At 39.9% G+C, this 26110-nt stretch overlaps 1 protein-coding gene across 12 annotated transcripts in view; it reads right to left on the bottom strand.

Moving 5' to 3' along the window:
* Window positions 1-26110, bottom strand: part of LOC140204772 (activating transcription factor 7-interacting protein 1-like) — a 145846-nt gene that overhangs the window by 77708 nt on the left and 42028 nt on the right. The window contains exon 1 of one of the 12 annotated variants that reach the window (XM_072271552.1): window positions 4008-4070. The exons of the other annotated variants lie outside the window; for them this stretch is intronic. The gene's annotated coding sequence lies outside the window, so the exon portion shown is untranslated. Of the gene's footprint in view, window positions 1-4007; window positions 4071-26110 lie in introns of those variants that run through there. 12 annotated transcript variants of the gene reach the window in all.

Here is a 26110-nt window from a genome sequence, read left to right as displayed (position 1 = left end):
GGAGGTGTACAGGAGTGACAGATTATCGGGTAGAGTGGTGTCACAACAAACTTACACACATCAATAAGACCAAGGAACTGATTATGGACTTCAGGAAGGGAAAAATTGGGAGAGTTCTCAGTAGTTCTCACTGAGACATCAGCAGTGGAAAGGGTGAACAGTTTCAAGTTCCGGACTGTCAGCATCTCTGAAGATCTATCCTAGGCCTATAATACTGATACAATCATGAAGGCGGCACTTCCGCAGCTACATTTCATTAGGAGCTTGAGGAGAGTTGGTACATCACCAAAGACTTGAGCAAATTTCTATGGATGTATCATGGAGAGCATTCTGACTGGTTAAATCATCATCTAGTATGGAAGCTCCAATGCACAGGATTGAAAGAGGATTTAATAATAATTTTTTTAAAATCGCTATGTATCAGAAATTTTAAACCAGATTCTGATTCACAGAGGTTTCTGTCAGTCCACTTGTGTGCTAACTTCCTGATTCGTTGCTCTCCTTTCTTCTAATGACAGCCTTAGTGAACCTGGTAAACTTATTTTTAAGTGGCCACTAGCTGTCTGTGATTTGAAATATGCAGCAAAGCGGTGGTTCAAACCCAAAATAGAAAGCAAGTAATTTTGGCTAAATGATGTGGCAACAGATTTTAAAAATGACCTTTACCAGTGTTGCAACATCTCATTTGTATGCTGGACCCAAATTTTAAAATTACAGATTAATTCAGAAACATTGCAGCAGGTATGATTACAGAAAGTATTTTGTAAAATTTTAAACTGAGTAATTTCCAAAAGCAATATAGCTGCACTGGAAAAATAGCAAATGCCTATTTTAAACTCCATCATAATTTAGAATTTAACAGTTTTCGATTATCAAATGGAAGGGGAAGATAAGGGAATATGAACTAATCCTCATAGAGGGATCAGAAGTGGAGAGAGTGAGCATTTTCAAGTTCCCCAGTGGCAAGATTTCTGAGGATCTAACCTGGTCCCAACATATCGATGGAGCTATGAAGAAGGCAAGACAGCAACTATACTTCATTAGGAGTTTGAAGAGATTTGGTTTGTCAACTAAAAAAGACTTGAAAACCTCTATACATGTACTGTGCAGAGCATTCTGACAAGCTGCACAACTACCTGGTATGTGGGGGCTACTGCACAGGACTGAAAGCTACAGCAAGTTGTAAAATTAGTCATCTCCATCATGGGCACTACCCTCCATAATATCCAAGACATCTTCAAGAAGTGGTGCCTCAGAAAGGTGACATCCATTCTTAAGGACCCCTATCACCCAGGACATGCCCTCGTCTCATTTTTACCATCAGGAAGGAGTTTCAGAAACCCAAAGACACACACACAGCGATTCAGGAACGGCTTCCTTCCCTCTGCCATACATTCCTAAATGGACATTGCACTCATGAAAACTACCTCACTTTTTAAAAAAAAAATACATTATTTTCTGTTTTTGCACTAATTTTAATCTATTCAATATACATATATATTTACTCTAGTTGTTACTCTTATTTACTCTAGTATTTACTCTTATTTTTAACTTTTTTCTTTCTATATTATCATGTATTGCATTGTACTGCTGCTGTCAACTTAACAAATTTCACGACACATGCTGGTGATAACAAACCTGATTCTGAAATGATCTATAGATCTCTCCCCTCAATTACCAGTTTCACTTTGCTAGCCATCCAATTGCTCAATATCCAGACTAGTTTCTGACCATTAATATATTATTAATTTTGTAATTCATGCCACAGATATCCTAGATGAAATAACTTCTATTTCTACAAAATTTGTACTCAAGAAAGTCTCCATATCTTGCAAAAAAAATTGCATCGCCCTCTGATTTCTATTGAGAAAAAGATTGGTTCGATGGAATTCTATCAGTTAATTTTTCATGGGCACAATGCACACACTGTTCTGCTATGGATCTATAAATATCCTTTTACAGTCACAGATACATTGTTAATACACCAAAGCAATGGTTTAAATTAAAAAGTAGTTTGAGTAACTGCACAAAATAATGCAAAACATGCTCAAAAGTGATCAGCAGACCCTTTTTGGAACTGCATTCCCACTCAACACTCAGAATCTCAATGTTATTGTATTAAAAATGTTGCTTCATAGGTACATTACTTGGCTGAAAACACAAAGATTAATGCTCGACTTCAATAACCAAATGATCCTAGACGTTGTTATAAGCTACACTTTTGGGATGAAAAAAAATTGTATTCACAGTAGAGCTCAACTGAGAAAAGGAGGCTGGAATGTAGCTAATGCTGTGCTAACTGTAGCCAAATGCTATTTTTAAAAGCAAGTGTGCAGCAAACATTGTCCAAATCTTTTAAGATCCAACCTTATATTGACAGCAGAGGGCACTCCTGCTCACTATTTACACAAAAGTTATTCAGTGAAGAATATGTGAGCAATTTATTTAGTTTTCCCAAAATAACATAACACTAAGAATATTTTAGGTAAGCAATGATCATGTTTCCATTTCAATGCTCGTATTTGACTTGTTTAATATGATAAACAAATGCATCTCCTCGCAATAACTTCTGGCACATAAACACATTTAATATGTAATATTACCTTTACTGTCAGATTATTTCAAAAACTTGGTCATGCATTTATCCTTGGCTGTCACTTCTGCTGAGAACTCATCCAATCAGCATATTAAAAGCTCCACAAAAGCACATTTTGTTGAAAGCCATATATTATTAAATGCGCTTGTGCATTCTATTTGATAAACCACAAGCATCACATCTTCTTGAGGATGTGTGGCAATGTCGCAAAACATGCACATCTCTTTTGAGACGTTTGCCACAGTATCGGTACAGGCCATCCATTATTTCAAATTTGTACCAATATTTGTACCTATGTTGTATCTTTAGAGGTGTTGGATTGTGAGGTAGACAAGATGGCCATTTTGTTCAAACAGGGTGTGCTCCATTTTGTTCCTGCAGGGATCCAGCGACTTGCAACAAGCCACTTCCATCACACAGATAGTTCTTATCAACTAGATCTCCTTCGGCGGAAAAAAATACCTAGGCTTCTGACTAACTGCCATGTGCATTCCGTCATCCTGATCGTGTGATTTGAAGGAAAGGAAATGGAAACACACAAGTGATCATCTAAGCACCCTCAAGCACAAGCACGGCCTGTCCACAAATACCTTCTGGGCTGTTTACAGTAATTATGCTGCAAGCAATAGTAGCGTATGTTAATTTCACTAAAGACAAAATATCGTCAATAGTTGAAACTAAATCTGCACCTTCTTGCGAGTTATAAAAGGGCTTTGAGGGAAAGAGAATTAATTGGCTATCAGTTCAGACTGAATTCAACTTATCTGAACAAATCTACAAACTACTTTATTTCCTCAGTTTTAGATTACAAAAGTGATTCATGAATAGCAAGTATGGATTCTTCATCCACAGGTTGTTCATTAACTAAGTGTTCAAAGTAAAAAGTTAGTCCAAATACATTTAAATTAATACCATTTCAAAAGCAGCATCATTCAGGAAACCAAATAAAGTGAAATAAATGTTAAAAAAAACACCTGTTTGCATTGTAATCATGTAAACATGTAATCCTGCTGCTAATCTACAAGATTATCAACTGTTCACATTAAGCAATATCTTGTCCTTGCAGTTTACAACCCCACCTATTCAGTGTCAGTGAAAAATGCTACCAAAATTTGAAGTCAATCCAATCTGATTTAGCTATCCCATAATGCATCAGTTGTGGACACACAGCTCAATTGGTTCAATGGAAAATAACTGCAGTACCAATCTTTTTTCACTAAACAATGAACTGTCAATTATTCATCTTGCCCAGTGTCACCAATTATATCCAAGCTTGGAAAATGTTATATCAAAAAAAAATTCTCATTGTGTTCCTAATGTTCCAATAAACTTGCAGAAGAATGTGCCATAAAATGAATTTTAAAACTATTTCGTGCATTAGAGAAAACAACTGTAAAAATGCTGGACATACCCATGAGGCAGGCCCCTGCAGCCATTTTGCAACCCAGTCAGTCTCAGCAACTCTGCAGAGAAAAAAGAGACCTCACCTTCCTTGAAGTCAGAGCACTGGGAAGGTGGGGGGAGGGGAGGGGAGGGGAAGGGAGGAGGGGAACGAGGTGGGTGGGGGAAGGGTGAGTATCTTCAATCTGATAGGTCTGAATAATCAGATCCACAGCCACCAATAGGGAGCTGCTCAGAGCTGAGCAATCAACAGCCAGCACTGTAAATTTTGCCTGGCAACAGACCGGGGCAAAGGAGGTGATTATATGGTAATGATGGGAAGGTATGGGGGGGGTTGTGGGGGGTGGGGAAGAGACATAGTTGAAATGTGAAGACAATTAACATAAGACAATGGCTTCAGCATATTATACAAATTGACTACAAAGGTGCAGTTATGAAAATCATCCAAAAACCTTCCTGTCCTAATAAATCTACTTCTGTGTGCTTTAGTTTACAAAAGCTACAGTGATCAATTAACTTTGTTAGAGAAAAAAAATCTGCATTCCTTTGCATGGAGATGTTGTACTGCATGCAAAAACTCTCACACCACATCAAGATCTTCCCACACAAAAAAAGCTTTTAGGTCTTTAAATATGATGCAAGACAGACCATATTTGCAGACTCTGCAGCTGATATCACATCAGACCAGCACAGTACCTACACTGAATGAATGCAGGATGCAATTCAAAATACGACTTCCTCAAATACATAGGCTCTCTCATGGCCTCACTGCCACCCAGTACATAGAGATTAAACTTGTGGGTCCATGGGGCATGGGAGAGGAAAACAAACATGACAATGGAAATCCTGATAATTTTACATCCACCTATCACTGAGGAGGTTCCACAAAACCATAAGTTTTTTTTACAAAATTGGATCATCCTTTATTTGGATACCCCAGGCTGCTTAATATACAAGCTGTCAAAATATGAAGAATATTCTGCCATACACTGCTCATTCTTCCTATCTAACTTTTATGGTAAATTTTACTAAATTAAGTTGTCACCATTGTGTTTCCTGTTACAAATCTCTCTTTTATATTTTTGCTGCACTGAGGAAAGGCGGGCAAGTTCTGACATCTTCATCCAATGTAATTGACCTAATGCGCAAATAAAAAAAAGAATCAGGGAGATCTGATTCTACCATTCCCATTTTCTGAAAGGCATTGAAATTACATGAAATAGTGAGTGATATTTATGGACCTATTTATTTTAATGTCCAAGGCTGTCAAAGTCCTACTATTCTACATGACTCCATTAGTTCTGTATAATCCTCTTTTATAACCATTCAGTTGGTGGCACCAGACACAAGATTAATCAGTCTAAAACTGAGCCTATTCAAAAGGTGCACTGTGAGAAGCTGCAGAGTGCAATCAGGAATTGAAATTTAAAGTTGGTGGGTTGTCAAATACATGCTTCATCACAGACTGTCTGTATCAGTTGACATGGAGGGAATAAACCAAAATGGTCATAACAGAATCTACAAAATATCATGAGTAAAGGTTTCAAAATAGGATTTAACCTGATACCAGCCTTCTTCACTAAATACTACAAATCAGTAGCTGTAATCTTTTGAATGATTTACATCACATAACGAGATAAGGACTTCGAATGGTAACCTAAGTGTTGCTTTTGTATACCGATCAACCAAAACACAATTCCCAGCCACCAACACAGAGATAAATTAAAAGCAGTACAACACTACTGGCTCCAAACAAGTGTAAGGAATATTTTTTCCAATAAAACATCACCTTAAAAAAAAGCTGACAAGATAAAATAAAGAAAGTGTCAGATAACCATGCTATCTTTTAGATTTCCACTCCCATTCCCTCCAGTAAGACAACATGAACAATTTTATGCTTTCCAATACGAACAAATATATCCACTGGGTGCCAATCTGTGCACCATAATTACTTTCCCTAACGTCGTTTACTCAAATTGCAAGTCATCATGACTGGCAACACAGGAATGCAGATTCATCTTTGGTGGACCACACCTATGTTAAAAAATGAAAATGATATGAATTTTTGTAACTTATATGAAAATTCAATAGTTAAATTATGAAAAATGCTACAGGGTAACTATTCAAAGTGCTGAGCGGTTCTGAAACAAGTGAGTTTTCATATATATATTAAATACCTTAGGGTTCTGAGAGTACAGCTGCAATTGTAGCAGAGATCACATCAGTGTTAGAGGTTAGGTAAAGAAATGGGGAAAGATGCATAGAAATATGGATGAACAGACTAAATTAGAGGAAAATAGCCTGCCGTTCCGCATTACGTTGATGTTACGTACCATGTAATTGTCAGTGCCAGAGAAAATTAATCTGCAGAGTAATTTGAGCCCATTTAGTCTTAAAAATAGCATTAGATAACTATCAAGTCACTAACAATTAATGCAGTTAATATTGCACTCCATTCATCAAACAACATAAAATCTTCGTCCAGTGGGTAGAATATTTGATGATTCCAGAAGATTCAAGTGTAATGTTGAAAATGTACTTCGGATTAGACACTTATCACCTCACAATTTCAAAATTGTTTAAAGTACACAAGTGTAAAGGAGAGTGAAATAGTTGTTACTCCTGATCTAAAGCAGCACAATAAAAAAAATAAAAAGCACAATAATAATAATCAATAAATATAAATACATAAGGTAGTTTATGTATTTATGTGATAGCTTAGTTTGAGGATAAAGGGGAAGCCTTTTAGGACCGAGATAAGGAAAAACTTCTTCACACAGAGAGTGGTGAATCTGTGGAATTCTCTGCCACAGGAAACAGTTGAGGCCAGTTCATTGGCTATATTTAAGAGGGAGTTAGATATGGCCCTTGTGGCTAAAGGGATCAGGGGGTATGGAGGGAAGGCTGGTACAGGGTTTTGAGTTGGATTATCAGCCATGATCATACTGAATGGCGGTGCAGGCTTGAAGGGCCGAATGGCCTACTCCTGCACCTATTTTCTATGTTTCTATGTTATATACATACACTGATTATATGTACATGAAGTGACACCAGGCACAGGAGTGTCTGTACATAGGCTGACAGAAAATGATCAAAGTAGCAACGATGGGGTGGGTTAGTGGGTGGAGGTGCTGATCAGCCTTGCTGCTTCAGGAAAGTAACTGTTGTTGAGTCTGGTAGTCCTGAAAAGCTGTGTAGCCTCTTCACAAAGACGGACAAACGGTCCATGAGCAGGGTGTGTGGGATCCTTCCATGATATTACTGGCCCTTTTCTTTATATACATCCTTGATGGTGGGTAGTCCGGTGCCAGTTGGACTGTTTTGTCTGCATATGGTAGAGCCTTCCTGTCTGCCACTATGCAGTTCCTGTACCATGCAGTGAAGCAGCTTGTCAGGGTGGTGTGCGCATCTGTAGAATGACGCCAGTATAGATGTGAATGGTCCAGCTCCCTTCAGCCTCCTCAGAAAGTAGAGCCATTGGTGAGCCTTCCTGCTTGTGTAGAATGCGTTATAGATCCATGAGAGGTTGTGCACTCCCAGAACCTGAACTTGAAACTAGTAAAATTGACAAAAATTTTCTGATACCCCTGTATTACCAAAGTCTCCACAATGCAGGCTTTATTAAGTAGGTGTTAGTTGATTCCAGTAGAAAAGCTTGCATTTAGCACAAGCATGTTTACTGTAAGGAATGCTGTAACTACTTTAATTTGAACATCACAATTCATTCACTCATTGCTTACAAATAATTGGCTGACAAGGTAGGAAAATCCCAACTCTTAAAATAAGAACTAGCTGCAGTAACATAATGCCCAGTAGGATGTTTAATGTCCACACACAAAATTAATCGGAAAAAATATTTGAGATCTGAAATTTGCCTCCTCAGTGAAGTCAGCAAGTAGGATTTCTTTTAATATTTAAAAGGCAGTCCATTATCTGTACTAGGTGCTTGCACTGATTTTGTTCATTTACACTCAATGAAAACATGGCAGCATACACTGGATTAATTCTTCTGTCAATAACTATTGGGAACTAATACGCAGTTTTATAGCATGTCCTGTACTTTATTTAAATGCAAAATTTGTTACTCAGTTAAAAGGTAATTTGTCTTTTTAACTATTCTCCTGAAACTTCAGCTAACTGGGTCAGCTGCTTAGTTGGACCAAAAGTACTGGTCCCGATGTGTCCCAATTAACTGAAATCCACTGTATATGAGGAAACAGGCTTCAAAAGGCCTATAGCAATACCTGTCCACAAGGATGGTCTAGTAGCCAAATAAAAATGCACGAGAAAAGAAGGAAGGCAGAGCATGAATGCAGGGAAGAAATAAGTGAAAGAAATTTCAGTAACCAAGATTAAGAGAGTATAGTTTTGGGTTCATTTCTCTTAAAATATTTATGGTTGTGCAAAATAAAAATCATTTTCCTGCTGCACATCTTGCAATCAAATGGAGGACACCCAGTTCTTAAATTATGTGGCACTTCATGAAAAGCAAATAGCTGATTGACAATGATTCATCTACATCAAGGACATCCTTCCGAAAATTGAGTTAAAATAGAATCTGAACATAATTGGCAGCTCAAACCAAGGCATCCAAGAAACACAGCATTTAATCAACATCAGCAGAAACGTATGCTGTCACAAACTGTAATCTCATGCCCTAGCATATCCCTCACACTTCCATTACCGCGAAACCCGGAATCGACACTGGATCAATGAGAAGTGTAGAAAGGCATGTAGAAATAACATCAGAGCATATATATAACAGAATAGTTACAGCATCGAACATATCCATTTACTTCCACTGTGTCTACTGACTCTCCACCAAACCAATTCATTGTTTCCACCCCTCTTCTCCCTTCAACACTGCCATCCATTTTTCCATAGCTTTGCAAATTCTTCCTCTGGGTGCTCTGGTTTTCTCCCACATTCCAAAGACATACAGGTTAGGGTCAATAAGTTATAGGCATACTAGGTTGATGCCAGAAGCACGGCGACTCTTGTAGACTTCCCCAGCACATCCTCCGACTGTGTTGGCTATTGATGCAAAAGAAGCATTTCACAATGTTTTGACATACTTGTGACAAACAAAGCTAATCTTTATAACCTTTTACTGATTTTCCTGAAGGTCTCAATAGGACCTACCTCCACTATGTATGAGGGCAGCACATTCCAGGTGCCAATCATGCTTTGCATTAAGTTTTTCCTCATGTTACTCTTAATTCACTTCCTTTTTTTTTAAAAAAAAAAACCTGTGACCTTTAGTCCTCAACCACTCCACCAACAAAAATAGCCTCCCACTATTCACTCCTTCCAGGCCCTTCTATTTTAAATACCATCTCTTTTTTCCTCCAAAGAAAACAGCTTCAGCCTCTCTAATATTTCTTTGTAATTGTTTCCTCTGGATCCTTTCCTGTGCCTTCACATGATTCCTATGAAGTGACCCAACTGCATACAGTACAGCAAATAGACTAGTACTTTGTGAAAGTTTCAAGCATGACTGCTTTTATGCTGAACAATGATGAAACCCAGAAAGGTGCACCCATTATTAACCACTTTCAATAGCGCATGCACACATTCCCTCTGGTCTCTGCCTCTGCATATTATTCTATTTTGGCTTTCTTCATTCTCCCCAGAAAAATGCATCAGCACACATCTCTCTGCATTAAACTTCAGGTACCACATGCAGTCTACTCGTATCCTGCTGCAATAGCACCAAGTGTGTCATAGACAATTTAGAAATTGTGGCTTGTACACCAGATCTAGGTTGCGTGTGTGACTATTCCCAGCAATGAATGCTAAGTTCGAACATCAAGAGAAAATGCACCTAGTTTCACCTTACATTCTTCTTGCACAATCCCTCTCAATCAAGGACCACTTGCTTCTATTATGGCCATGGTGGCTCTGAGGTTGCTGACGACGCCAATGAAGGAAACTTTGCCAAGATGGGGCAGGAGACACTTAACTGGACGGCTTTGTGGTCAGTTTGCGAACTTGTATATTCCCTCCATCGTTCATGCAAGGCTTCTGTGTGCTCCCAGTGCATTGCCACTAGGCTCTCAATGGCATTCTGAATATATATGCCAGAGGTTGTCATGAGTGGGTGTATTGCTTTTCAAGGTGGCTTTGAATACGTCCTTGAAACTTTTCCTCTGTAAACCTGGTAATCTTTTGTGACAGAACTTATATGGACCACTTCAGGAGTAACAGAAAATTTAAAAATTGCAAAGGCTATAAATCTGATAGATAGATATATATATATAAAGAAAATACTAGAAATAGTCAACAGGCCAAGTTGCTCCCCTTGGGAAGAGAAACAAACTTGGCTTCTATTTTTCTAGATGCTCCCTCCTCTGCAAAATGCTTCCCACATTTTCTGCTTTGTTTATCTTGAGAGACTGTACTTTCTGGTTGGTACACAGTGGCACTTCACAACAGCAGCGATCGGAGTCCATTTCCTGCCATTGACTATAAGGAGTTTGTATGTTCTTCCCATGACTGAATGGCTTTCCTTCGGTTTCCTCCTGCATTCCAAAGACGTACGCCTTAGGGTTAACAAGTTGTGGACATGCTATGTTGGTGCCAGAAGGTTCATGACACTTGCCCAAAGTAAACTTATTATCAAAGTACATATATCTCATCATATATAAGACAATAATTCATTTTTTGCGGGCCTCCTACTCAACAGATCAAATAACTATAATAGAATCAATGGAAGACTGCACTAACAAGTGGACATCTAGTGTGCAAAAGACAACAAAACTGTGCAAATACAAAAGGGAAAAAAAATAGAAATATCAAGAACGAGATGAAGAATTCTTGAAAGTGAGTCCATGGTTGTGGAAACAGTTCATTGATGGGACATGTGAAGTTGAATGAAATTATCCCTTCTGGTTCAGGAGCCTGATGGTTGAGGCGTAATAACTGTTCCTGAACTTGGTGGTTAAGCCCTAGGGCTCCTTGATGATGGATGATGCTTTCCTGTTACAACACTGTGTAGATGTGCTCAATCATGGGGAGGTCTTTACTCATGACTGACTGGGCTGTATGCACTTGAAGGCCGCCCTCAACACATCCTCAGACTGTGTAGGTCATTGACACAAGCAATGCATCTACCTGTATGTTTTGATGTACACGTGACAAATAAAGCTAATATAATCATTTTTAAAAGGTAGCTCACCACTGAGCATTAAGTACTAGACTTACAAATGACATCCACAACCCCTAAACAAAAATGTTATGTATTTTAATTGCAGAGATTTTCAGTGCGGCAGGTTTGGAGGTAATGAGGATGGGGGGGAAAAAAAGCTGATTTTAAAGAACTTATTTGAATCCAGCAGTTTAAAAGAAGTTCCTTTTACAATATAGAGTTATTTGATGCATCAATATATAAATGCAAATTGTTACTATTCATGATAAATTTAAGGCTGAGAAAAAAAGCTCAATTATCAATGCTTTTGCACCAGAAAGCAGTAAAATCAAGCTGACAAAAAAAAAAATCACATTGTTATACTACTTTAGCCTTGCTAGATAATGATCCACAGTGAATTCTTCAATAGTCCTTCAGGCTTGAGGATGCCTTACTTCCTCTCCAGTTGTGAGTTCTGAGGCTGCCAATTTACACCAATGTGAGAATCATTGACCCTTCCAGATGGACTGAGTGAAGGTGTATTTTCCATTGCTTGCACAACTCTTTCTACATTCCAGTTCATGATCTAGAAGTTTTCATTCCCTTCCTAAACCTACTTTCTCTAATTTAAATCTTCAGGACCAGAAGTTCCTAGAAATTCATATACTTCAAGGAAGCGCTAAGCATATCCTTGAACTTTTTTTTCCCCACTGGCCACTAGGTAATCTGCTCCCAATGAGAAAGCATGGGATTAAGAGAAAGATGCAGTTGACTCAATGTGACAAAATTACAAAGGCCTTTTTTTGTTGGGACACTGGCCCGAGGAGAAGAAGCTCAGAGCGTTTCACATCCGCAATTTGGAAATTTTGCATTACCAGCACTGGTTCTATTTTTCAAGTACCTGTTGTAGGTAGTTCAGATTTCATAAATTTATAGGAAGGCAGATATCACAATTGCTCAGTGGACCACTGAGTCTTGTGCTCATGGGTCCACAGTCTTCATCTTCAAATTCCTCTTTCCCTGAAAAACTGATACAATGAAGAGTGGAGAATTCTATCAGTGACATTAACACTTACCTACAGTTGGCTACTGCAATATGCAAAGTGGTCTATTTCCCCTTCCCCCCCCACCCATTGTTGAACCTTTACTGTAAGAGGGCAGTCTAGTATAGCAGCACTGCCTGGTAAGAAACCTCGGTCTTGGAGATGTTGAGTACATGGACATCCTCTCATATGCTTCAATGAACAAGTTTGACCATGTCTTGGAACACAATTACAGAGTTTGCAGAGACACATAATTCAGCTCAGTCACAAGTACATTGAGTGAATCCACCACAAGCTGAACAGTTTTTCCCATTGGTTCTAAAGATTCACTTCACTCCCTTTGGGAAGTTGTTGGTGGCAAAGTTCTGTGGAGGTTGTAGATGTGGCCAAGGGTGCTGGCCTATTCCACTCAAGTATCTCAGTAATATTCATATATAAAACATTGGTTCAGAGCAGACAATGGACCTCAGCTAGGTGTATGTAAGGCCAGACCTTCATTGGTTCATCTGAGTTTTGGTTTAATGAAAAGCCCAACAAGTGAAAGTCAGAAGCCAGGTGCCAGGATACAAGCCAAATGTGTAATTGGGCTTGCGAACTGGTAACCAGATGAGAAGCCAAGGAAGTGATGCTGGACAAGTGTGCGAGAATTAATTATTCACAGAAACAAGAAAAAAAAAGATGTACTGTAGTGCAACTGAGTAGACACAAGTCCTTAAACTTCATATTTCTCAATTCTTGAAGAGAATAAAAAAACATTCTTTCTCATTAACTATAGGAAAATAGAAACTGAACATAATTGAAGACACTCAGACACATTACTGAATTTCAAGTGCTTTATTAGATTAGTAATTTTCTAGCTATAGTAATTTTCTAGCTATCCTCTTTCCCTTTTCCTTTCCAGCTCCGAAGCGTCCTGGCCTGAAACGTCAACTTTATTCATTTCCATAGATGCAGAATTCCTCCAGCATTTTATGTGTGTTGCTTATCAGTACTTTGGCTGCTTGGTTTGATACCATCTTCTTCCAAATGAACTTAGAAGTAGTTTATTTATTTACTTGGAAGATTCTGGGCATCACCAAAATCATTACTGCCTACTCCTAACTGCAACAGAGCCAGTGCTGAACTGCCTTCCTCAATCGCCACAACTCTTTCGTGACAACACATCTCACATGCAGTTAAAGAAGATGATCCAGAATGGAGGAAGCTGGGTAATAAATTTTTCTGTCAGCATGGTGGTCCACTGGGGAAGCTGGAGGCCCATTGTCTGTGAGCTTGCCGGAGAACCAGAGGCCTGTTCTGGGGTTGAGGGCTGTCTATATGGGAGGGAGGAAAGAGGCTTGTTCTGTTGTTGCTTTGTTGCTTCAGCTGTTCTGTTGAGCATTGCGGACATTCTACGTTGGCGCTTGAATATTTGGCAACACTTGCAGGCTGCCTCCTTAGGATGTGCTTGTATTTCACTGTAGACTTTGATGTAGATGTGATAAATAAATGAATCTGAATCATTGATGTGAGTGAGTTCCCTGTACCTATTGTTCGTGCTTTTCTTGGTAGCAGTGGTGACTGCTTTTGGGAAGCATAGTTAAAATTATCTAGGCAGCACCGTGCTGCCCGAATTCTTCACAACTACATAAGCCGTCACTCTTCTCAGAGAAGCATATCACAAAGTCTTGGTAGAGTAATAAAGTTCAGTATCCACCACCAAGAATAAATTCTTCAACTCAAACTGATTCATCAAAATATCAATTGGTCTTCAGTACAAAAGGTTTAGGTTTTTAAGGGATTCCGCCCCCCCCCCGCCGCCATTTTAACAGTGTACAAACCAGTATCATATGAACTGAAAGCCTGCTCTACAATTGCAAACCAGAAACTAAATATTCATGGAGAGTATGGGAGGGTAATCAAACAAATTTGGAGAGATTCATCCAAGGATTTCACATAATCTGTGTTTTTGAAAATCACTGCTTCTTATTTGCAATACAGTACAACTACATTCAATATCTTTTGAGCATGTGCCATTTATTGAGCGCCATTTAAAAATTGTACAGAGGAATTGACCTTGGACCTGAAGGACAAAGCTTATGGGAAAAATAACTTGGCTGTAAAGTAAATGGAAGCATATCATGTGCAATGGAAATCAACCTTGTGAAGTAAAAGGATTTGCAGCTAGGTGCATAACCATGTGCTTCTTTCTTATAGTTCTCCTTTGTGTACCCAAATCCTTGTATTACTTCTACACTGCAGCAAGATCCAGCCTGCAAATGAAATTCAAAATAAATCCAACACATAAATCCATACAGTTGTGCTCTGCAGCTTCACTAATTCGATGAAGCCAATTCATGAAGTTTCTCCCAAGTACAAAATTACCCATTAAGAATACAAAACTTTGCATTGTTTGCACTGTATACACTAGGGACATTGATCTCTTCAAATCAGTGCTGCTTATTCATGTTTATGGTGTAAAAAAAATAGATATTTCACACTATTATTTGCTGCACACCAAGAACAAATCTATTGAGTTTCAATTTTGATTAGGTTAGTATTTCAACCAAATTAAATCTACAATAAATACATGCAATTAATTATAACTCAAACTTTCCTTTCAAAAATGGTCATATTGCTTAAAATTCAGCAAATTAAAGAATGCATCCACCGAGCTGTAATTTTCATGCATTTCAAATGAATCTTCACAACCTCATTTCAGAACTGTACACATTGGTAGTGTTGTTGATCTGCTTACTGGTGCATTTCGTATCATATTAGAATATTTAGCACAGAGTTTTTCAATTAAGTAGATTGGAAAACTTTTTTAAAAATCCATCAACCAAGATGAAATGTGTTTTGTTTTTAAACTGTAACCAGTAAAACAAGCCCAAGATAGATCGTCTGGGATGATGCTGCTGCTTATTCTTTCCACTGCTGATCCCTCAATTGGGAGGGTGATGTGTGTTCTCCCAGCTGCCCCTTACTGATATCCACAATTAATTCCTTGGTCTTGCTGATGTTGAGCGCGAGGTGGTTGTTGTTAAATCACTCAACCTTGATTCTAATTAATGTATTCACTCAGTGCTGAGCAAGGTCAAACAAAGCCATTATCACTGTAACGCGTTTCTCAAGCTTTCTCATTGCAATGCCGTAACTTGCATCCACAAATCTAAAGGTCTTCTCATCTTCCAATGTCACACTTCACCAACAGGAGAAAATATATGGATCACTTTCCGTATTCTGGGGCTCATCTCTCAAGTGAAAGTGTAGATGAAATTCATCACTTGTCTGCATTGCCCTTGTGTGCCCAAGAAAGTGGTGGCAGTTTACCTCAGTCTGGCATCAAGTTGTTCCTACATTTCAGAAACATGGGCATCCAAACACACAAGAGAAATACTTCCAAATCCATTTGCAGTGTAGATTAACTAATTTCAGGCCTTTCTCAGTACAACATCCTCATACTGAGATTCTAATTACACTCAGACATCATTTATGAGAGGGTCACATGATTTGCAGTGCCTTCATTAGAGTTTCTAACCAGGCATGCCACTGAGCCTTAATGTAGCAATAAAAATATCAGAAGTCAAAAGAAGATGCTTCCAGAATATTCAGAGCTTCCTTGGAAAATACAGCATCCTGAATGACTTGTCGAAATCCTCAGCCCACACCAATCAAAATGGAGATTATTGTGATTATGAGGACACGCAGTCTCTTTTTATTGTCATTTAGTAACGCATGCATTAAGAAATGATAAAATGTTTTTCCAGAATGATATCACGAAAACACATGACAAACTGACTTAAAAACTAACAAAAACCACATAATTATAACATATAGTTACAACAGTGCAAAGCAATACCATAATTTGATAAGAACAGACCATGGCACAGTAAAAGTCTCAAAGTCTCTTGAAAGTCCCATCATCTCACGCAGACGGTAAACCTCCAGCACCGCCAACTTGCCGGTGCAGCATACTAGAAGCACCCGACCACAGTCCAACTCAGAGTCCGTCCGAAAAACTCCGAGCCTCCGACCCACCTCTTCGACCCCGGCCCTGGCAACAGACAATATGCAAAGCTGAGGATTTGGGGCCTTCGTCTCCGGAGATTCTCAATCGCACAGTAGCAGTAGCAGTGAAGCAGGCATTTCAGAAGTTACTCCAGATGTTCCTTCGCGCTTCTCACAGCTGTCTCCATCAAATCCAGATTGTGCACGGCCCCTTAGTCAACACATATCGATATCAATTCACAACGGCCACGCGCGCGCTGCATTGCGCCGCCATCATTTCCTCCCTCCTTGAAACCTGAATCTAGAGTCTCTTTATCCAAAGCATCCGTTAGTCTTGCGAGACCATGGATCTGCGCCTGGAAAGTCTTCACTCTCCAGGGCACAGGCCTGGGCGAGGTTGTATGGAAGACCAGCAGTTGCCCATGCTGCAAGTCTCCCCTCTCCACGACACCGATGTTGTCCAAGGGAAGGGCATTAGGACCCATACAGCTTGGCACCAGTGTCATCACAGAGCACTGTGATTAAGTACCTTGCTCAAGGACACAACACATTGCCTCAGCTGGGGCTCGAACTCATGACTTTCGGGTTGCTAGTCCAATGCCTTAACCACTTGGCCACATGCCCACAGAACAATAAAGGAGCACACCATCACCACTACCATCATTCCTCACATCAAGCAGCTCCTGTCCTGCAGATCCCACACAAGACTCATCAGCCATCTCAAAAGAAAAATCAGCATTCGGAAAGGAAGCAAGCTATCCTTGAAGTAATGTGCAAGATGACAATAATTCCGCTACAGAGCCCAGAATGCAAGCAAGCAAACATTCTTAACTCCTCACTTATTCCCTTCTAAAGCTAAGGGAGGTTTGGTAACTTGGTGTTCCTGTTACTTTCAAAAGGGATGAGGTCCAGCACCTGGCCGCATGGTGTGCCGACAACAACCTGGCCCTTAACAGCCAGAAGACCAAGGAGATCATTGTGGACTTCAGGCATGCCAGGAGTCACACTCATGTCCCCATCTACATCAACGGAGCTGTAGTGGAGCATGCATCAAGCTTCAAATTCCTTGGTGTCCACATTTCTGAGGATCTCACCTGGTCCCTGAACTCCTCCATCCTGATCAAAAAGGTGCAACAGCGCCTTTATTTCCTGCGGAGCATCAAGAAAGCTCACCTCTGTCCCAGGATACTGACGGACTTTTACCGCTGTACCATTGAGAGCATACTCACCAACTGCATCTCAGTGTGGTATGGCAATTGTCCTGTATCGGACTGCAAAGCACTCCAGCATGTGGTGAAAACTACCCAGCAGATTATTGGCACCCAATTGCCCACCACTGAGAACATCTGCCATAAACGCTGCCTGGGCAAGGCAAAAAGCATTATCAGGGATGCATCTCAACCTAACCATGGACTTTTTACTCTCCTCCCATCCAGTAGGCGCTACAGGAACCTCCGCTCCCGCACCAGCAGGCACAGGAAGAGCTTCTTCCCTGAGGCTGTGACCCTGCTGAACCTCACATCACAGCGCTAAGCAGTATTGCATCCATATTGTACTGTCTCAGTACTTTCATATTTGTGTGCTGTAGCACTTACTTTTTATTCAGTTATTTTGTAAATAACACTATTCTTTGCATTTCTGGTTAGATGCTAATTGCATTTCATTGGCTTTGTATCTGTACTCGGCACAATGACAATAAAGTTGAATCTAATCTAAAAATGTAACCAGTATTTACTGAAACTGGATACATTTTGGCACTAAATCGTTTTAGAAGAAAAGACAAGGAATAACTCAATTTGGATCTTGGTGAAAATCGACTGGTTTTAATAGTCAGCTCAAGGAATATTTAAAATCTATATATAAAGAGCTTCACTTTCTCCAACATTGCCAAATGCCTTTTGTATGATTAGTCTCTCATCAGGGAGGAAAAGAATAGGTAAGCACTCTGCTTCCCAAAGTCTCTCAATCATTACAACCATTTGTTAAACCCTCTACGTTAAACTAATATCACACAGCATATCTTTTAAAATTCAGTCACTGAAAACGCTTTTATTTTATTGTCTACTCCCCTCCGATAACTGTTTAAAACAGTTGACCCTAAAGATGCATTAGTATTCAAAAATTTTTAAAAGGTATCTACATTAAAACGATTTCCTTATTAGACTGGATTTTAGAAATGAACTGTACTCTCCTTACAGTATCTTTAATTGTTTTTGTGCATTCCATAATGAAAGTTATGATATGAAGTCATTAACTTGCTCAAAATGGGCAATATTCAAAAACTATAGAATGAGCAAAAAAATGCAGTCAACTGGTCACTGAATTACTATACATATTCAAATTTGCTGAACATTCAACCAATTAGCATTCAAGTGAAACACATTAATGTATCTTACAATTATCTAATAAATCAAGAGTCAAAATTAAGTGAAGGTCATCAGACATTTAATGCATAGTAATACTGTAATAACTTCTCCATTACAAACTAATTTTGTGAAAATTTGTCTCCCTGCCTCATTTTAACCTGAATATGTAAACTGATAAGTTTACTTCAAAATAAAACTGGCAATTACTAATCTGTTTGTACAAGTAAAAATCGAGCTTCAAAACAAACCAGAAGGAAACCTGTCCATTTAGGGTCATCCTTAGTGCAAAAGTTCAGGTTCTACAAAAAGAGAAGCACTTATAACTTTATTTGATCTTTTAAAATTTATCGAAGAACTCTGCACCAAATATCCAATAATTGCATTCAAATCATGGTATAATAAACATTTGAAAACAAAATACAACCAATCCATGTTTCCATTCATCATCCCCACCCAAATCCAGTTTAAGAGACTATTGCAACTGCTATAGTGATACTCAATCGTAAGGGCCTTTCAAATGGCACTAGCAACATACAGCAACGTTTTGTGGGCAGCTCACAAAATCAGATAAACTTATTTTGAACTACAATCACTGCAATTGCCCAACAAGAAATGTACCTTTGAACCATCTAAACAAATTAACAATTTCACGATCTCCCGAAGGACTCCGTGAACTTGACTCCAGAATTGCACTTATGGGACCTTGAAGCAGACGATGGTCAGCCTTTTCTGGAAGGGAGGGTGGAAGAGCTGGTCGGAGCATGGAAAACTGTCTCTTCCATGGCAAACCCTAACCCCAGCCTCACTACTGTGCCAGCCAAGGTCCCCCCATTAGCTTGTCTGTCCCATTTGCCCGTGCTTGACCCATCTTCCTCTCCTCTCACTACTACCAACAGGCAGAAGGTGCAGGAGTCATGGGTCCCACGCCACCAGGTTCAGCAGTTGTTACCTTGCAGTCATCGGCCTCCTACAACAGTTTCATTCTCTTCAGCGCTGAATTGACTCCGCAACCTGTGGACTAACTTTCAGCGATTCTGAAGATCATACGAGTTATTTGTTTACTTTCTTTTATTATTTGCACGATTTGTTCTCTTTTGCACATGTTTGTCAGTCTTTGTTATGTGTTTTTTTTTGTGAATTCTATTGTATTTCTTTGTTTTCCTGTGTGGATGCCTGCCAAGCAAATGAATCTTAATGTTGTATATGGTACATCTACTTGAATAATAAATTTGAACTTTGAGTTGTGTTATTGAAACTCAAGTGAAATGACAGTAGAATACTATAATTATCTTAAAACTTGGTGATATTCTACCAGAAACATTACTTTTGTGTGCTGGCTGCAATGACACAGTTTTCTCCCTAAAAGATGTTATTTATTTAGAGACAGTGCAGAATAGGCTGTACCACCCAGTAAGCCCCGATTTAACCCTATTAACAGTTGACCAATTAACCTTCTAATAAGTGTGTCTTTAAACTGTGGGAGAAAACCAGAGGACTTGGAGAAAACCCACATATGTCCAGGGGAGTCACAGAGGTTCAACACCGAAAACGTTGGAAGCGAACTCTGACATGCCGAGCTGTAATAGCATTGCTCTAACTGCGACTTTACCATGGTGCCCAAATAGATGCCTGCATCTGGTTACAGGATAATGCCATTTCAGTTAAGTAGAGGATGTCAGATCCCATACACCTATAATCTATCCAGCTTTACTGGCTTTCCAAGAGAAGGTAAAACAGTAAAAGAAACTCTCCTCAATAATCCTGGTCTGCACTTTAATGCTTTGTAATAAGGCTTTCCCAACTACCACAGCAGAACAGCTAACAAAGCACATTATCAAAAAGATTTGGGCAGATATGACAGGCACGGAGCAAAAAGAGCTTCAACAATAATTTCCTAAGTGCATTAAATAACAAAAAATGAAATCTATGTGAGTACGATGATCAAAGCTAAGTTCAAAGTAAATTTTATTATCAAAGTACATATATGCCACCATATAAAACCTGAGATTCATTTGCCTGTTGGCATACTCAGCAAATCTATAAAAATGTAACTGTAACAGGATCAATGAAAGATCAACCAGAGTGCACAAAACAACAACTGCAAATATAAACAAATAGCAATGAATAACGAGAACATGAGATAAGAGTCCTTAAAGTGAGATCATTGGTTGTAGTAACATTTCACTGATGGAGCAAGTGAGTGTCATTATCCCCTTTTATTCAAGAGCCTGATGGTTGAGGGGTAGTCACTGTTGTTGAACCTGGTGGTGATAGTCCTGAGGACTTGTACCTTCTACCTAACGGCAGCAGCGAGAAGAAAGCATGACCTAGGTGGCGGGGATTTCTGATGATGGATGCTGCTTTCCTGCAATAGCGTTTCATGTAGATGTGCTCAATGGTTAGGAGGGCTTTATGCATGATGTACTAGGTCAAATCCACTCCCTTTTGTAGGATTTTTCACTGAAAGGCATTGGTGTTTCCACACCAGGCCATGATACAGCCAGTCAATATACTCTCCACTACACATTTATAGAAGTTTTAGATGTCATGTTGAATCTCTGCAGACTCCAGTGCTTTCTCTGCAATTGTACTTACGTGCTTGCATCCTGCAGGTCCTCTAAAATAGTAACACCCAGGAATTTTAAGTTGCTAACCTCTCTACCTCTGATCATCCAATAAGGACTGGCTCTTGGACCTCTGCTTTCCCTCTCCTTTCAGTCTATAATCAGTTCCTTGAACTGTTGATGTTGAGTGAGAGGCTGTTGTTATAACACCACTCAGCCAAAATTTCAATCTCTCTCCTGCATGCTGATTCATCACTTTTGATTCAGCCCACAACAGTGGTGTCATCAGCAAACTTGAATATGGTGTTGAAGCTGTACTTTGCCAGTCATAGGTGTTAAGTGAGTAGAGCAGGGGGCTAAGCACACAGCCCTGTGGTGCACCAGTGCTGATGGAGATCGTGGAGGAGGGGATTTTGATACCAGTGATGACTTTCTACAACTTCCATCAATTCTGGTTAGCATTTGATCAACTGGCCACAATACGTTGTTCTGAGCAAAGATGGAAGTCATTGAAACAAAAGTAATTTCATCAATATTATTCTGCCTATTGCTTACGAATCCAAGCAGTATGTATCTTGGGGCTTCAATAAGTAGTCTGTGACCATGTGTTTTTCTTCACCGCATACAGTAATCAGTATCAAACAATATTAAAAAGGAAAAATTGAGCACATTGAGTGCTGTCGCAGGAGAACAACATCCATCAAGGACCTCCACCATCCAGGAAGGTACAGAAGCAAGACCCACCAGATTCAAGAACAATTATTATCCCTCAACCATCAGGCTCCGGAACTAAAGGGGATAACTTCACTCACCTCAACACTGAAATGTTCCCACAACCTACGGACTCATTTTCAAGGACTCTTCATTTCATGTTCTCGATATTTATTATTTATTTATTGCTACTTATTTTTCCTTTTGTATTTGTGCAATTTGTTGTGTTTTGCAGATTAATTGTTTTCCGTCCTGTTGGGTGCGGTCTTTCATTGATTCGATTGTGTTTTTTTGAATTTACTGTGAATGCCCGCAAGAATCTCAGGGTTAGATATAGTGACATTTTCGTACCTTGATAATAAATTTACTTTGAAGTTTGAAATAATTAAGGACATCATGTAAAGTGTTAAGACAGTATCTTTGTCATGAGAATAACCTAAGGCTACCCTAAGAAGGTTTGCTATGGCTATTGGGGAGAGTTTAAACTAGTATTGCTGGGGGTGGGGGGGGGGGTGGGAACTGAAGAGATGGAGGAAGGGGCGGTTGGCTCACAAGTAGATAAAGCTTAGAGATAGTCCGACAGAGAGGACAGGCAGGTGATAGAGAAGGGATACGCTCAGACCGATGGTTTGAGATGTATCTACTTTAATGCAAGAAGCATCATGAACAAAGTGCCTGAGCTTACAGCATGGATCAGTACTTGGAGCTATGACGTTGTGGCCATTACAGAGACTTGGATGGCTCAGGGGCAGGAATGGTTACTTCGAGTGCCAGGCTTTACATGTTTCAGAAAGGACAGTGAAGGAGACAAAAGAGGTGGGGGCGTGGAACTGCTGATCAGAGATAGTGTCACGGCTGCAGAAAAGCAGGAAGTCACGGAGGGATTGTCTATGAGTCTAAGTGGATGGAAGTCAGAAAGAGGAAAGGGTCACTATCTCTACTGGGTGTTTTTTTTTAATATAGACCACCCAATAGTAACAGAGACATCGAGGAGCAGATAGGGAGACAGATTCTGAAAAGGTGTAATAAGAGTCCTCGTGGTGGAAGATTTTAATTTCCTAAATATTGATTGGCATCTCCCTAGAGCAAGTGGTTTAGATGGGGTGGAGTTTGTTAAGTGGGTTCAGGAAGGTTTCCTGACACAATATATAGATCAGCCTACAAGAGGAGAGGCTATACTTGATCTGGTATTGGGAAGTGAACCTGGTCAGGTGTCAGGTCTCTCAGTGGAAGAGCATTTTGGAGATAATGATCACAATTCTATCTCCTTTACCATAGCATTGGAGAGGGATAGGAACAGACAAGTTAGGAAAGCGGTTAATTGGAGTAAGGTGAAATATGAGGCTATCAGGCAGTAACTTGGAAGCATAAATTGGGAATAGATGTTCTCAGGGAAATGTACAACAGAAATGTGGCAAATGTTCAAGGGATATTTGAATGGCGTTCTACATAGGTATGTTCCAATGAGACAAGGAAAGGATGGTAGGGTACAGGAACCGTGGTGTACAAAGGCTGTTGAAAAGCTAGTAGAGTAAAGAAAAGCTTACAAAAGGTTCAAAAAACTAGGAAGTGATAGAGATCTAGAAGATAAGGCTAGCAGGGAAGAGCTTATGAATGAAATTAGAAGAGCCAGTACGGACTATGAGAAGGTCTTGGCAAGCAGGATTAAAGAAAACCCCAAGGCATTCTACAAGTATGTGAAGAGCAAGAGGATAAGACATGAGAGAATAGGACCAATCAAGTGTGAGTGGAAAAATGTGTACGGAACTGGAGGAAATAGCAGAGGTACTGAATGAGTACTTTGCTTCAGTATTCAGCACGGAAAAGGATCTTGGCGACTGTAGGGTTGAAAAGCTTTCAGTATATAGACATGAAGAAAGAGGATGTGCAGGAGCTTTTGGAAAGCATCAAGTTGGGTAAGTCTTCGGGATCAGACGAGATGTACCCTAGGCTACTGTGGGAGGCAAGGGAGGAGATTGCTGAGCCTCTGGCAATGATCTTTGCATCATCAATGGGGGCAGGAGAGGTTCTGGAGGATTGAAGGGTTGCAGATGTTGTTCCCTTTTTCAAGAAAGGGAGTAGAGATAGCCCAGGAAATTATAGACCAGTGAGTCTTACTTCAGTGGTTGGTAAGTTGATGGAGAAGATCCAGAGAGGCAGGATTTATGAACATTTGGAGAGGCATAATATGATTAGGAATAGTCAGCATGGCTTTGTCAAAGGCAGGTCGTGCCTTACGAGGCTGACTGAATTTTGAGGATGTGACTAAACACGTTGATAAAGGTAGAGCAGTAGATGTAGTGTATATGGATTTCAGCAAGGAATTTGATAAGGTACCCCATGCAAGGCTTACTGAGAAAGTAAGGAGGTACGGGATCCAAGGGTACCTTGTTTTATGGATCCAGAATTGGCTTGCCCATAGAAGGCAAAGAGTGGTGTGCCTCAGGGATTTGTTCTGGGACCCCCTTCTCTTCGTGATTTTTATAAATGACCTGAAAAAAGAAGTGGAGGGATGGGTTAGTAAATTTGCTGATGACACAAAGGTTGGGGGTGTGGAGAGCTGTCAGAAGTTATAGCGGGACATCAATAGGATGCAAAACTGGGCTGAGAAGTGAAAGATGGAGTTCAACCCAGATAAGTGTGAGGTGGTTTATTTTGGCAGGTCAAATATGATGGCAGAAAATAGTATCAACAGTAAGACTCTTGGCAGTGTGGAGGATCGAAGGGATTTTGGGGCCCGAGTCCATAGGACACTCAAAGCTGCAGCACAGGTTGACTCAGTGGTTAAGGTGGCATACGGTGCACTGGCCTTCATCAACCGTGGGACTGAGTTTAAGAGCTGGGAGGTAATGTTACAGCTATATGGGACCTGGTCAGACCTCACTTGGAGTACTGCACTCAGTTCTGGTCACCTCATGACAGGAAGGATGTGGAAACTATAGAAAGGGTGCAGAGGAGATTTACGAAGAGCATACCTCATGAGAATAGTTTGAGTGAACTTGGCCTTTTCTCCTTGGAGCAGTGGAGGATGAGAGGTGACCTGATAGAGGTGTATAAGGATGATGAGAGGCATTGATCTTGTGGATAATCAAGAGGCTTTTTCCCAGGGCTGAAATGGCTAAAACGAGAGGGCACAGTTTTAAGGTGCTTGGAAGTATGTACAGAGGAGACGGCAGGGGTAAGTTATTGTTGTGGTTTGTTTGTTTGTGTGTGTGTGTGTGTGTGTGTGTGTGTGTGTGTGTGTGTGTGTGTGTGTGTGTGTGTGTGTGTGTGTGTGTGTGTTTTACACAGAATGGTGAGTGCGTGGAATGGGCTGCCTGTGATGGCAGTGGAGGCAGATACAATAGGGTCTTTTAAGAGACTCCTGGAAAGATACATGGAACTTAGAAAAATAGAGGGCTACGTGTAACCCCAGGTAATTTCTAAAGTACATGCTCAGCACAGCATTGTGGGCTGAAGCGCCTGTATTATGCTGTAGGTTTTCTATGTTTCTAGTACCCAATCTAGTTTGCAGAAAAAGTCAAGAGAAATGAAATGATAGAAGAAATGTTGAGGTGAAGTAAGAAACCAACAAATGAAAAATCAGAAGGCAAAAAGGTCTTCCCTGATCTGCAAGACTCAGATTCTGCATAATCACCTGTGCTTAAATTATGAGTTATAACGAGCAGGAAACAAGGTGAAACCAAAGGACTTAATGTTACCTGCTGCATGGTGCTCACCAGAGCAACAGAATAATTCAAAACTATTTTATTTGCTGCCTTTGTTTTACTTTAGAGCCTACATTAGATGAAAACCCAAAGTGGAGTATTATCTTTGGTAATGTTTGTTCATTGTTTCGATGAATTCTGCCAAATACATCGGCAGGAAGTCCAGAAGATTGGAGCTTACAAGTAGTGATCATGTGTTTGACCTTCTCATCTGTAGCACATCATCCTCGAACCTTTCACAGCAAGATTGCAATAATCTGTGTGTATTCAAAATGCTGAGGATCAATTTTTGTAGGCGAGTTAATATTTATATTGGATCATCTTCTACCCGCCTGACCTGAGACCGGAGAATTGAAACAAACTGAGATATCCTGCACAAACCTAATAAAGAAGTCGGAAGCACTTTTTTAAAATCCCAAGTATTTTGTGGAGATCTCTACAAGGTCAGAAATAATACAATTAAATGAGAAACACAGCTGTGAAGAGAGCTCAGGAACAAGGTGAGACAAAGGATGGTTTAGTCCCAAGAGCAAATTCTGCAGATGAATCTCAAATAAAAGCAGAAAAGACCGGAAATACTCAGGTCTTGCAGCATCTGTGGAGAGA

This window comes from Mobula birostris, chromosome 11 (genome assembly GCF_030028105.1).
Source record: "Mobula birostris isolate sMobBir1 chromosome 11, sMobBir1.hap1, whole genome shotgun sequence".
NCBI classification, from domain to species: domain Eukaryota; kingdom Metazoa; phylum Chordata; class Chondrichthyes; order Myliobatiformes; family Myliobatidae; genus Mobula; species Mobula birostris.
The sequence above is the reverse complement of the archived record's forward strand: the minus strand, read 5'-3'. Positions and strand labels throughout refer to the sequence as shown.